The sequence below is a fragment of the Hibiscus syriacus genome, unplaced genomic scaffold (assembly GCF_006381635.1).
Source record: "Hibiscus syriacus cultivar Baekdansim isolate YM2019G1 unplaced genomic scaffold, ASM638163v2 tig00117048_pilon, whole genome shotgun sequence".
Classification (NCBI taxonomy): domain Eukaryota; kingdom Viridiplantae; phylum Streptophyta; class Magnoliopsida; order Malvales; family Malvaceae; genus Hibiscus; species Hibiscus syriacus.
The window spans coordinates 8,790,698-8,804,472 of record NW_024063538.1 but is presented as its reverse complement, the minus strand read 5'-3'; the positions used below and the strand labels follow the sequence as shown (position 1 = coordinate 8,804,472).

General features: G+C 33.7%; 1 pseudogene; it reads right to left on the bottom strand.

The window, feature by feature from the left end:
* Nucleotides 1-12,140: 12,140 nt before the first annotated feature.
* On the bottom strand, nucleotides 12,141-13,547 carry LOC120197463 (annotated as a pseudogene).
* Between the last annotated feature and the right edge of the window lie 228 nt (nucleotides 13,548-13,775).

The following is a 13,775-nucleotide window of genomic DNA, read 5'->3' as shown; positions in this document are numbered from 1 at the left end:
GTATTTATAGGGTGGGATGGAGGGTGTGAACGGTCGGTTGGAGCAGAATAAATAGAGAAGGCGTGACCCATGCACTGCGCCATTTTGACGTGTGTCAGATGGCAGAAAGGCGTGACCTATGCACCGCGCCTTACCCCATGTGTGCCATATCAGCGCAAGGTGCGGTTCATGGCCGCGCCTTTCTGCAAAGGGTGTTAGATACGTAATATTATCTCAAAGGGTGTCTGACAAATAAATATTTAATCAAAAGGTGATTTTTCGGGAAAATCGTCCATTTATATTATAATAATATATATTATATTTTAAATTTAATAATATGTATATAATTAATATTCTTTATTATTTTATAAAAATAATATCATTAAATTATTAATAATAAGAATATTATTTTATATATTTAATATTAATATAATATTACACGAACTAAACGACCTCGATGGTAAATGAATTCCTGTTATTCCTGGAGGTTCTCGGTGGTAAAATAATAAATTATTATATTTGATATTTATAATATGAAAATTTATCAACTAGGAATGGTTTACATAATATCATCAAAACATCGTAAAAATTTTCTGAAAATTATTTTTCAATAATTCATTTTACATAAAATTAATTTTCAGGTAATTCAATTTACATATATCATTTTCCATAAAATTAAAATAATGCATTAAACAAGTGAAAAATGGTTTACACGATATCATCAAAACACCTAATATAGTTTCCATAAATTGTTTTCTAGAAAAAGTAATTCATTTTATGTAAAACAATTTTCAGGTAATTCATTTTAAGTAAAATAATTTTTTAGGTAATTCATTTAACGTAAATTATTTTCCAGAAAACCAATTACAGTCTATAAAACGTACCCTAAAATATTTAAAAGTTTGATGATTGATTTAAAATAGTTATAATTTGAGGAAGTAAAGTGCAATTAACTCTTAAAATTAACACGCTTTATCACTTCTAATCCACACACAAGATACAAGATATGATATGATTCATATAAACAATAATTTACTATAAATGTAGAAATCCTAAAGAGTACAAATATAAAAATGTAACACCCCAACCCGTATCCGACCCGGATACGAATATGAGGCGTCACATTAACTTTTCCAAATCATTTTCTTTTATTAGATAATTGAAAATACATTTTATATTAAATGTGTATCTAAATAATTTACATAATTACAATAAAAAAGGTTTCCAAAGCCAATCAGAGCATATACCATTCCAACTTATAATTACATGCCAACAATATTTCATATAACAAAATAGCCACCTATATATATTGCTTCTGATCTGATTCTGGTAAAGATATGTAGTCCTAGCTTCTTATACTTGTTCTTTAGTCTTTTTCGATCCAACGTATGAAACACTCACACGCTAAGTCACAGACTTAGTGAGGCATATATGCATAAATGAACTAATGAAACATACAGTTACATACTTTCATAACATGCAGTTACCTACTTTCCTAACTTACCTGAATCATTATATCTCACACAAACAAGAACACATATGATCATGCATTTAACCAATAATAACATATCACCTCATAAAATGTTAATTCTTTTTATATTTGTTATTAGCCCATGGTACATTACTGAAAACAAACGATATGTGAGTGCATTGAGGTTATGCATAAATGTTGTCTCCACAGCTCGTATAAAATTGCACTGAGTGCCATATAGAGTGTCCCGAAGGACCACATGTATGTTCCGAAGGACTACGTAGAATTGTCCCGAAGGACCGCGTATAACCCTTGACTCTTGGCATGTCAATTATACCCTCAGCTCTCATATCACATAACATCGGCTTTACCATTTATCACAATTCACATAACTTACATCACATAGGCATGTAATCTCATAGCTTATTATCACATAACTCATGTAACATTCTCATATGGTCACATAGATCAATGTTCTTTAGCTTATCACACTTTTCCATTTAATCACATAGATCATATAACACATATAATAACATGTGACACATATACCTATATTCATGTACTTATGCACACATCAGAATCATATTAAACACATGCTTATATTCATGGACTCATGTACTCTAATATGGGAAATAGACTCATCACAAGTCTTATTTCCACATATCATCATATACCTAATAGTATGCACTCACCTTAGCCTCACTTAGTCCAATCAACTCTTTATCTCTCTCTTGCTCAATCTTACTCCATCAATTTTTCTGGACTTTGCTTTCGTTCAATATCTACAAAACATACGATCCATATAAATATCGGAATTTGAATCACTACTAATCAATCATCAAAACTTAAGCTTAAAAAGACACTGGATCACAAATTCCATATGAATAGTATCGGTAGCCAAGGTACAATACCGATACTTCTCTACTGTGGTATCGATACTATACTTCAGTATCGATACCTATTCTCAGTTTTGGAATTTTGTCTAAAAATGGTATCGATACTTACATATTGGTATCGATACCCCAAGTACTGATACTACTACTTCAGTATTGATACTCCTTGAAGAATTCCTTAACTTTAGCTTATGGTATCGATACTATTCATATAGTATTGATACTTAAACACCAATTTTGTCTATTTTTACTTTGAAGTATCAGTACTGTTCAGACAGTACCGATACCCCTTACCCATAACTTCTTCCTTTAACCCGAAAATTTATCCATACTCAGCTAAATTTCTCATTTTACTCTTCTTTAAAACCTTTAAACTCAACTACACTTATTCAAATAAACTTATCTGACTTTAACTCATATTAACATCCAATATCTAACTAAAACACTTAAACCCAAAAATCATACCAAATATTCAACATGTCTTAAATCCATATATAATACCTTAAATTCCTTATTTCAGCTTATGAAAAGTTAAATATGACTTCAAAATCCATTTCTTAACTTTTTCTCATCAATTCACTTAAAAACTCTTTATACAAAATCTCACATATCTTGTAACTCAGTTAATTTCTACTTCTCTGAAAGTTTCCTTAAGTTTTCTTAATACTCCAAGAGTAAAAAACTACTCAAAAATTATAAGAAATAATCAACTGGAAGAATTATTACCTTAGCCAAGCACTCACGTAGAGAGGAGGAAGAAATGATGGAGAAAGGATTCTAGATTTCTCTGATAATTTTCCTTTCCTTCCACGTGTAGATATAATACCCCCTTAATAATTTTAAATTCATTACTTGCCAAAATTCCAATATGCCCTTCTCTCTTTCCATCTTTACTAACCAATCCTACTCAAATAATTTCAAATGAAATCCTTGAACTTTTCAATTTTTAAAATTAAACTCAAAGTTTCAAAATCTTACAATTTAGTCACTAAACTGGTTTTTGGGATGTTACACAAAATTTGGTTATCCCGAAATGTTCTTAACATCCTTGCAAAACTAGTGTCTATAACAAATAACAACCATTGCATTGATCATAAAAGAATTAATATCTCTCAAAAATAATTCTCTAAAATTCTAAAAATTAAAATATAAAACAGGCTTTAACTCAAAAAAAAAAAAAGTCAGAGGACGATAACATGATGATGATTGTGACCTAAATGAACCCTAAAAAAAACTGGGGCAGACTTTGGGAGGCATTAATAAAGTAACTCGATCAAAAGAAGCAAAACTAAACTATAACAAGGTTTAGCTCATTATTATTATCCTCACCATCATCATTACCTTCAACTCCTTTCCAACTTCGCCCTATGTACGGATCCCCCAACAAAAACGAAACTAAGAGAAAGGTTAGCCCTACAAAGAAAAAACATTTAAACCCGAAGTTCGCATGCTTTTCAATTATTAATCTCGTAATTTTAAAATTGTACTCCCAGTAATCACTATTGTTTTGAATTAGGGTTGTTATAAGATACGATAAATATAACAACAAACAAATAATCGTACAATAAAAGTAAGAAAGATTTATATGAGAAACTTAAACGAAAAAGATCATTCGCAGAGGAGAGAAATTTCGATAAAATACTTTAAACTCTAGAATCCTAGTAACATATACGTAGTTGTACGGACAAAGAATCTTTCTTCCATACACATCCATACTTTCAACCAAAAACTAATATATAGAGTATAATCTTGACCAAATCATGAATTCTTTTTTTCCCTCTTAGTTTATTTTTTAACAAGAGAATTACACTAAAATAAGTAATATCAGTTATTGAGAGCTCGATTGACTGCTAGATAAACAAAATTTCACAAAAGAAGTTAGAATATTACATTTAATTGTTAATTGATAACAATATTACATTTAATTGTTAATTGATAACAAGCTTTTCAAAGCTTTAAAACTATGTGTGTAATTATTCTATAAAGTACATCATATGAAGAGAAAGCAAGTACAATAATTATTCAAGGAATAAGTTACACATCCACCGCCACTTCAAACTATCATTTGTTTAAGCTGCTTTATTAGCTTCTAATCATATGATCATGTTATATTTGACTATGGGAGGTTTCTCCATCATCTTTAGTGGGAGATTACGGCTTCATTTTTCTACACTAAAATATGCTCTTTGCATGCTTGTCACGTCGTACCAATGGTGTGTTTTTATATGCTTTTACGAATAGGCCATTATTAGGTCTACTCAATTAATTAATATAATGTTGTAACCAAAAATTAATAATATAATGTAAAGTTGAAGATTGAGAGTCTTATGTGTACTTTTTTATTATTATTTTATGCTTCTGAGCATGGTTTATTTATCATGAAAACTTGGATTAAGTTTGTTAAAGAGTCATTATCTGATCTAATATTATTCCATTTCATCTTACCAAGTTTTTGGAGATTGCCAAAAGTAAATTTTGTATAATCACTCTCTAAAATTATTTGTATGGTGCTAATTGTTGGTCACTCTCATGAGATGAAATATTAAATTCTTTAAATAAGATGTGATATTTGAATCTTGATGGAGAAAACTGTTGTAGTTGGAGAAGAAAAGGAAGATCGAGGAAGTGAGCGGGATTCGAATGAGCATGAATTGGGGATGGAGGAGGAACGAGGGTTAGGGATTCTGGGAAGTAAATTGGGAATTGAATTGAAAGAGAGAAATGAAGCATGAGGGGAAAAAGAATTGAAATTACCTGATGGGTTGAAGCAGGCTAAAGTCAGCCAAAACAAGGAGGATAAGCCCAACAGGATGGCCCAGTACCTGTGATAACAAAGAATCAGTTTGTTAGGCAATCGGTTAGTGAAGAATGCCAGCTGGCATTTGTTAGATTCCTGTAACAGCCTGTATGAAAATAAAACTGTTGTGTAAACAATATTTTCCTTATGAAATGAATGATACATTTTTCTTCTCTATCAACTCTCTCTTTCGTCTAAATTCTTCTCCTAAACCTTTTCTTTTCTTTCAATCTATAACAATTGGTAATCAGAGCTACGATTCTGGCAAGGGAAATTTTTTAAGGGCATGCCAAAGAAGAATCAATCTATGGCGGAAACTGATTTAGCTGGGATTCAGAAACAGATTGAGGACCTAGCTGCGTTGATGAAACAAGGCCAAAATGAGACAAATCCACCTAAATGGTGGGAGACTCAGGAAAATAGGATTACTGCACTGGAGGCAAGGATGAACACGAATCATGGCTATGTGGAGGATATTTTGAAGATCTTAACGGGCAGAAATGGTGAACAAGAGCAATCTGCAGGTGATCAGGTATACATTCCTAATAGCTCTAAAAATGGGGAGAAAAATCCTGTTTTGGTGACGGTAGTGAAGGATAAATCACGATTCAACTATAAAACTGATGAACCTGGAATTTTGAAGGATAAGCCTGATGCTTGTTTAGCCCTTAAGAACAGTTATAGGCCTGAGAATCAAATGGGGGAAAACAGTAACACTAGACCTGTTATGTGGGGACTGGAAGCTGAAAAAAGGGGTACAGGGGGCTCATTTAACAGTTCAGGAAGTATGTGGCACAGACCAAAAATAAAACTTCCTTTCTTTGAGGGAGTTAATCCTAGAGGGTGGATCCAGAAATGTTTGAAGTATTTTTCTATTTGCAGTGTGGCTATGGAACAGAGAGTGGAGGTAACCACTATGTATTTAACTGGAAAAGTAGAAATATGGTTTGATGGGTATATAATGCAGAAGCACCATGTCAATTGGCATGAATTTGAAGCTGATATCTGTCATAGATTTAGTGATAGATCATTTTCTAATATTGTAGAGGAGTTTACTAAGTTGATACAGAAGGGGTCTGTAGAGGATTATCAGGAGAAGTTTGAAGAGCTACAACCTTATATGCTTTACAGAATCCTACTTTGACTGAAGAATTTTTTGTGTCACTTTTTATTAGTGGGCTCCGAGATGATATTAAGCATAGGGTTAAGGCCTTAGACCCTAAGAGCTTGTGTGAAGCATGTAAACAAGCCACCCCTATATCCAAACTGTCAGTAGAATTTGAAAGTAGAAGATTCTTAAATGTGGTGAAAATACATTCCAGGTCATCAGTGTAAAACCAGGCAGTTAAATATGATTACTGAGGAAATTGATACTTCTCTAGTAGAAGTATATCCTACTGAGGCAGAGCAGTTTCAACAACAAGAAGAGGAGAATCTGGAAATCTCTATGAATGCTATTACTGGCTGCATTGGCCATAATACATTAAGAATCCAGGGTACTACTCAAGGAAAATCATTGAGTATCTTAATTGACAGTGGCAGTACACACAGTTTCTTGACTCCTAAATGGGCTGATGCTGGCATACAGGTTAATACTGCTTATCCTTTGGCCATTACTGTGGCTAATGGCCAACAATTGTTCAGTTCTGCTAGATGTAACAAGGTCCAATGGGAAATACATAGCCATATTTTTTTACATGATTTTAGGTTGCTTAAATTGGGAGGAAGTGACATGGTCTTGGGAGTTGATTGGATGAAATTATTCAGTCCAATTTTGATGGATTTCAATAATATGACATTAAGTTTTGATCATGGAGGAGAACAAATTTGTATTCAAGGTCAACAGCCTTCAACTGAATTACATCAAATATCAGGAGCTACATTACTTAAAATGACTGCAAGGGATTCTGATGTTATGGGCCATATTGTCCTATTAACTATGGCAGGAAACTCTTCCTATGTTCCTATTGAATTGCAACCTATCTTGGATAAATACAGTAAGGTTTTTGCTGAACCTAAAGGACTACCTCCTCAGAGGACACATGACCATACAATTCCACTGGTATCTACTGCCACACCAGTTAATCTAAGGCCTTATAGATTTCCTCACAATCAGAAGACTGAAGTTGAAAAGCAAATAGCTAATATGCTTTTTTTCTTCTATTATTCAACCTATCAGGAGTCCTTTTGCCTCTCCTTGCCTTCTTATTAAAAAGAAGGATGGTACTTGGAGGTTTTGTGTGGACTATAGAAAATTGAACAGTTTGACAATCAAAGATAAATTTCCTATTCCTATAGTGGAAGACTTGTTGGATGAGTTACATGGGGCAGTTTATTTTTCAAAGATTGATTTGAGGTCAGGATATTGGCATATCAGAATTCAACCAGATGATATCTATAAGACAACCTTTAGAACTCATCAGGGGCATTATGAGTTTAAGGTAATGCCTTTTGGCCTTACTAATGCACCTGCTACATTTCTAGCTCTCATGAATGAATTATTCAGTTCTTTTCTTAGAAAATTCATTTTAGTTTTCTTTGATGATATTCTGGTGTACAGTGGCAGTATGAAATAACATGTTGAACATTTACAGCTTGTTTTGGAAGTTTTGGCAGTGAATCAGTTATTTGCAAAAATGTCCAAGTTTTTTTTGGACAGACTAGGTGGAATATCTGTTCATATTCTGCTGCAGGAGTGTCTACAGACCCTAGTAAGGGAAGCTATGCATACTTGGCCCAAGCCTAAATCCCTTAAAGCTCTTAGAGGATTTTTGGGGTTGACAGGTTATTATAGAAGATTTATAAGAAATTATGGCATTATTAGCAGACCATTGACACAGATGTTAAAGAAGGATGGGTTTCAATGGACTTCTGCTGATTGTTCTGCTTTTGAAGAACTTAAAAGGGCTATGAGTTCTGCTCTAGCATTAGTTCTACCAGATTTTTTTAAGCCCTTTTATCTAGAAATGGATGCTAGTTCTGGAGGTGTGGGGGTTGTTCAGTCACAAGAAGGTAGGCCTATTGCTTATTTGAGTAAAGCTTTAAGTCCTAGACATTTAGCTTTATCTATCTATGAAAGAGAATATCTAGCTATTCTCTTGGCTGTTTCTAAATGGAGATACTACTTAGAAAGTAAACCTTTTGTGATTAAGACTGACCATGAGCCTTTAAAGTTTCTTCTAGAACAGAAACTGACTACCACTATTCAGAAAAAAGGGTTAACAAAGCTGTTGGGATTAGACTATACTATTCAGTATAGAAAAGGAAAATTGAATGTAGCTGCTGATGCTTTATCTAGGAGATGGGAGGAGCAGGCTCAGTATTTGGCTATGGGAGTGACAGTTTTGGTGCCTACTTAGATTCAAGATATTGAAGAAAGCTACCAAGGTGATTCTTTAGCTCAGAATTGGATTTCAATTCTGACTATTACTCCTTCTGCTGACAGTAAGTGGAAATATTCTAAGGATGTTCTTCGATATGATGTGAGAGTTTATGTTGGAGCTAATGGGAGCCTTAGAGTGAAGATTATACAATCTCTACATGATTCTGCTCAGGGGGGACATTCTGGGCACAAGCTACTATTACAGAATCAGGACAAATTTTTATTGGCCAAACCTAAAATCTATGGTTGCTACTTATGTAAGATGTTGTAAAGTTTGCCACCAAACTAAGGTTGAACATGTAGCAAAACCTGGTTTGCTACAGCCCCTGCATGTTCCTAATCAAGCTTGGCAGATTATAACTATGGATTTCATTGAAGGGTTGCCTACTTCTTTTAAGAAAAACTGTATGTATTTTGGTTATTGTGGATAAGTTTACAAAATACAGTCATTTTCTGCCCCTATCACATCCTTATTTTGCAGTAGAGGTAGCTAAACTACTTAGACAATGTCTATAATTACATGGTCAACCTCAAATGGCCACTCTGATAGAGACAAGACCTTTACTAGTTTGTTTTGGAAGGAATTGATGAAGCAATTGGGTACTAATACCCTTTTCAGCACTGCTTGTCATCCTGAAACGGATGGACAAACAGAAAGGGCGAATCAATGCTTGGAACAATATTTAAGGGGTATTTGTTTATATCAACCTAGACAGTGGGCTAAATGGTTACCCCAGGCAGAGTGGTGGTACAACACCACTTACCATACTGCTTTAAAACTGACTCCATTTCAGGCTTTATATGGGTATAAACCACCTATTATGGTTTGGCCTATAGATACTACTCTACAGTCAGTCAGTGAAATCATATGAGGCAATTGGTTAAAAATCAATTGGAATTAGCTAGCAACAGAATGAAGCAGCAAGCAGATAAAGGTAGATCAGAAAGAAATTTTTCTGTTGGAGATTTGGTTTACCTCAAATTGCAGCCATATAGGCAGTCTTCAATTGCCCTGCGAAAAAATTTGAAATTAGCAGCTAAATATTATGGCCCCTATAAGGTGGAAAGATAGGGAAGTTTCTTATAAATTAGACTTACCACCTCATCAAGACTCCACCCAGTATTTCATGTCAGTCTCTTGAAGAAATTCATCGGGGACTCCTCGCGTGCTGCAACAGATCCTCCTGCCATAGAAGATGATGGTCAGTTCTGAATCAAACCCTTAAAAGTTATTGGGAGACAATTCGTAAACAGAAATGGAAAACCAATCACTCAACTTTTGGTTTGATGGCAAAATCTGGATGAAGCAAATGATACTTGGGAAGATTATTCGGTCTTACAAGGGCGGTTTCCTACGTTTGATCCTTGGGGACAAGGCTCGTCTCGTGGGGTGGGTATTGTTGTAGTTGGAGAAAAAAAGGAAGATCGAGGAAGTGAGCGGGATTCGAATGAGCATGAATTGGGGATGGAGGAGGAACGAGGGTTAGGATTCTGGGAAGTAAATTGGGAATTGAATTGAAATAGAGAAATGAAGCACGAGGGGAAAAAGAATTAAAATTACCTGATGGGTTGAAGCATGCTAAAGTCAGCCAGAATAAGGAGGATAAGCCCAACCGGATGGCCCAGTACCTGTGATAACAAAGAATCAGTTTGTTAGGCAATCGGTTAGTGAAGAATTCCAGCTGGCATTTGTTAGATTCCTGTAACAGCCTGTATGAAAATAAAACTGCTGTGTAAACAATATTTTCCTTATAAAATGAGTGATGCATTTTTCTTCTCTATCAACTCTCTCTTTCGTCTAAATTCTTCTCCTAAACCTTTTCTTTTCTTTCAATCTATAACAAAAACTTATAAGGTTTCTCTTAATTTTAAAATTTGAAAAATAGGATTTCTTCAGAAAATAAGAATAATATAATCTCTATCAATTTTGGAAATGAATAATTAAGGACAATAAATCACGATTTCGATGTTTTCTGTCATTTTACATAAATTTGATTGAAGTAATAATAAATGTAACCCTAAATCTTTACACATTACATCAATTTGATCACGATTTTAAAGAGAATTAAAACATTTTTTCACGTTACATGAATGTGGAGGACTAAGTTCGTTATATATATTTTTAAAAAAATATAACTAAATTGATATATGTTTGAACATTGAGTATTCAAATTTATTATTCTATCAATTATTTATATAAAATTGGAAAAAATATTGATGTTATGAATGCTTTCTTAATTATTTATTCTTAAAATTGATAAAAATTATATTACTCCTCTATCTTTTTAGAGATAATAATATGTATAATTTTAAAAGAGATGAACCCAAAAGACCTCTTACTTGATTTTTTTTATAGGAATTGAAAGTCATAGTAGACTTTGAAATCTAAATCTGAGATATGTTACATATTATTTATTGAAAGTGATTATATAAATTAATCAAATCAAGTTATGATCAAATTTAATATTTCGTGTTCATGTATGCAAATAATAATAAGAATTCATGGGATATTTTAAAAGGGAATTTGGTGTAACCATTAGGGCACCTCCTTAATCATAAAAAATAAAAATCTTTTTCTATCCTTGATAATTAAAATAAATCTTATAAGAAATCGAACGTGCACTGTTATTGTCGTACATGATTTTTGATATCTTAAGACTAATTTTCAATTGGTCAAATATAATGATGTATAATCCTTTTAAGTAAAATTAAGAATTTAAATCTTATTATGATAAATAAAAAAATTGTTTCATAATGATATTTAATTCAATTAATAAATCAAATAATAATAATAATAATAATAATAATATTAAACATTACTACAGCAAATTTTGGTAAAGATAACATTACTACAGCTGGGATTTGAGGAATTAAACAAGGCCTTTTAATAGCTAAAGGACCTGGGTTTAAAGAACTTAGTTGAATCAAATGTCAAGGAATTACCCAAGCCATTAACGGAGATGAATCGAAGATTGAAGACCTGCAACAAAAAACCTTGGCGAGGGATTGTATAAATCTCATGAAAGACTTATCTTGAGAGAAGCAAATGCATGTGCAGATCGTTTGCCCAAAATGGCCTTTAGGGATGATGAGGGAGTAAGGAAATGGAGAGAGCCGCCGTATGAAATTCTTCAGCTGATCGAAGAAGATAAGAAAGGGAAAGAAACCCTAAGATTGCAGTCCTACCCGTTGTCGTTTTTCTTTCCATTTTGCACAACAACAAAAAAACAATAATAATATTAAAAATATGTATATTTTCATTTAAAAGTATGTATAATTATCACCCACAATATATAAAACAAATACTGTTGGTTGTCATAATCAATCATGTTGATAACTATTCTTGTAAGATTCCCTTATCATACTTGCTTGGGACCCAAATTCCCAACAAAGAATCACATGAGAACAAAGTGTATATATAATACTTGTAAGCTATTTCTTTATCGAATTAATGTTATAAACATTGCCATGTTTTTCATTTTCTTCGAAGTCTAGTCATTTTTCTGTTTTTTTTTTTTTTGTTTTTTTATTTCGTACCATGCTAAGTAAAAAATAAAGAAACAAAAAATAAAGTTGAAGTACCAACTGAAATATTTTATGAAACGATTTGTATTCCCAACTCTTTGAAATATGAAATCCAGCAAAATCTGATATTGAAAAAGAGTAGTTAATTACGACAAGAAGCTATTAGTAATGGCTCGATTTGTTTGGACATGAGTAGTTTCGTACACAGGAAGCTCTTCTCTATACCTATCGTTCCCCATAAGAACACAATGATCCAACTCGAAAAGATCTGAACTCGAATCACTAGTTGCATCATCTTCATCTTCGTCTTCTTCATCCGCATAATGTATGTTCTTCATCTGATTCTGATGATATTCTTTTAAGAACTCCCTAGCCATCACTTCCACTCGTTTACTCTTCTCCACCACTCGGATCTCCGTCTCGTCTCCGCACTTCCTCGATGGCAATTTCCCAATTTTCCATGCCGTCGGAACCGAAACCGGCAACAACCTTGACCCTTGTCCTTCGTATATGCATTTTTGCTTACACGGTGAGTTCTCCTCGACGACATCTTCGTCCAGGACGACACTCACCGGGCAAAATCGAACCGTTCTTTTGATATCATTACTTGGTTTTTCTCGAGTCGAAGGCGAGTTCTTGCTTAGACACGATCTCGAAAGCGAAGAAGCCGAAGAACAAGTCGTTGATGAAGATGAATTCTTGGTTTTTTTCGTGTTGTTATTATTTCCTGTTGTGAACAACGAGTTGATGAAACTCGCCAAACGTGCACCTGGTGAAATCGGTTGCTTCATCTTCTTTAAATCGCCATAGATTTTCATTGCTCTCGCTTTTGGAGTGTGATAGTCGACTACATGAACGTTCTGTCTCTGTTCGTAAAACAGAGGTTTCTCCCGTCGAGTCGACACACTGACCCTAACAGGTTTAGGGACAAAAGATGAAGCTTTTGTCTTTGAACAGTACAAAGATTCGGTGTCGGATGCTGAGAATCCGCCATAGCTCGAATCAGACGAGCTTGAACTTGAGTTGAAGAAAACCAAATCATTATCGACTGCTTTTCTGTTGAACTCTTTAAGAGCATGTTTCTTGTGTTCCATCCTTTTGTCGACCAACCAACCTTTCTTCTCCATTTTTTCCCTGCAGAATTTCAAGTTTTCTCCATTTTCTTACGGTAAACACCATCGTTATCGTCGATGGAACGACAGATTTGGTCGAGTAGAGAAGAAGAGAAAGATGGGTTCTCTCTCTTGTGCCTATACCTTTCTTCCCTAAACATGCCTTCTTGTCTGCAAAAAATTGGTGAGAAGAAACAGGGGTTTTGGTTCACAAGAAAACAGATTTCAACTGTGTTGCTTGTTTTAGAACAAGGACAGGCTTTGGTTTTGGTTTTGTTGGGAACAGGAAACAGAGGACGATTGATGGTTTTGTCTGAAGAACGATTTAGAGAGTAATGGAAGCAAATTTGGACGACTTTGAAGACGAAGACGAAGATGAAGATGGAATGGAGGGTTGGGACTATATATAAAGAGTGGTTTTACGTCTCTGTCCATTGGAGACGATTGCCAGATTGTCATCCCTCCATTTATTTAAAAGATAACTCTTTCATGCGCCAAGAGTAGGAATATGTATTTTATTGAATGAGTCAGTAAAATAAATCTGATTTAGTTAAATGTAAAAACATCATTTTATTATTTAGATTTTATTTAATTTGTTTCTAATTTAATATTATAT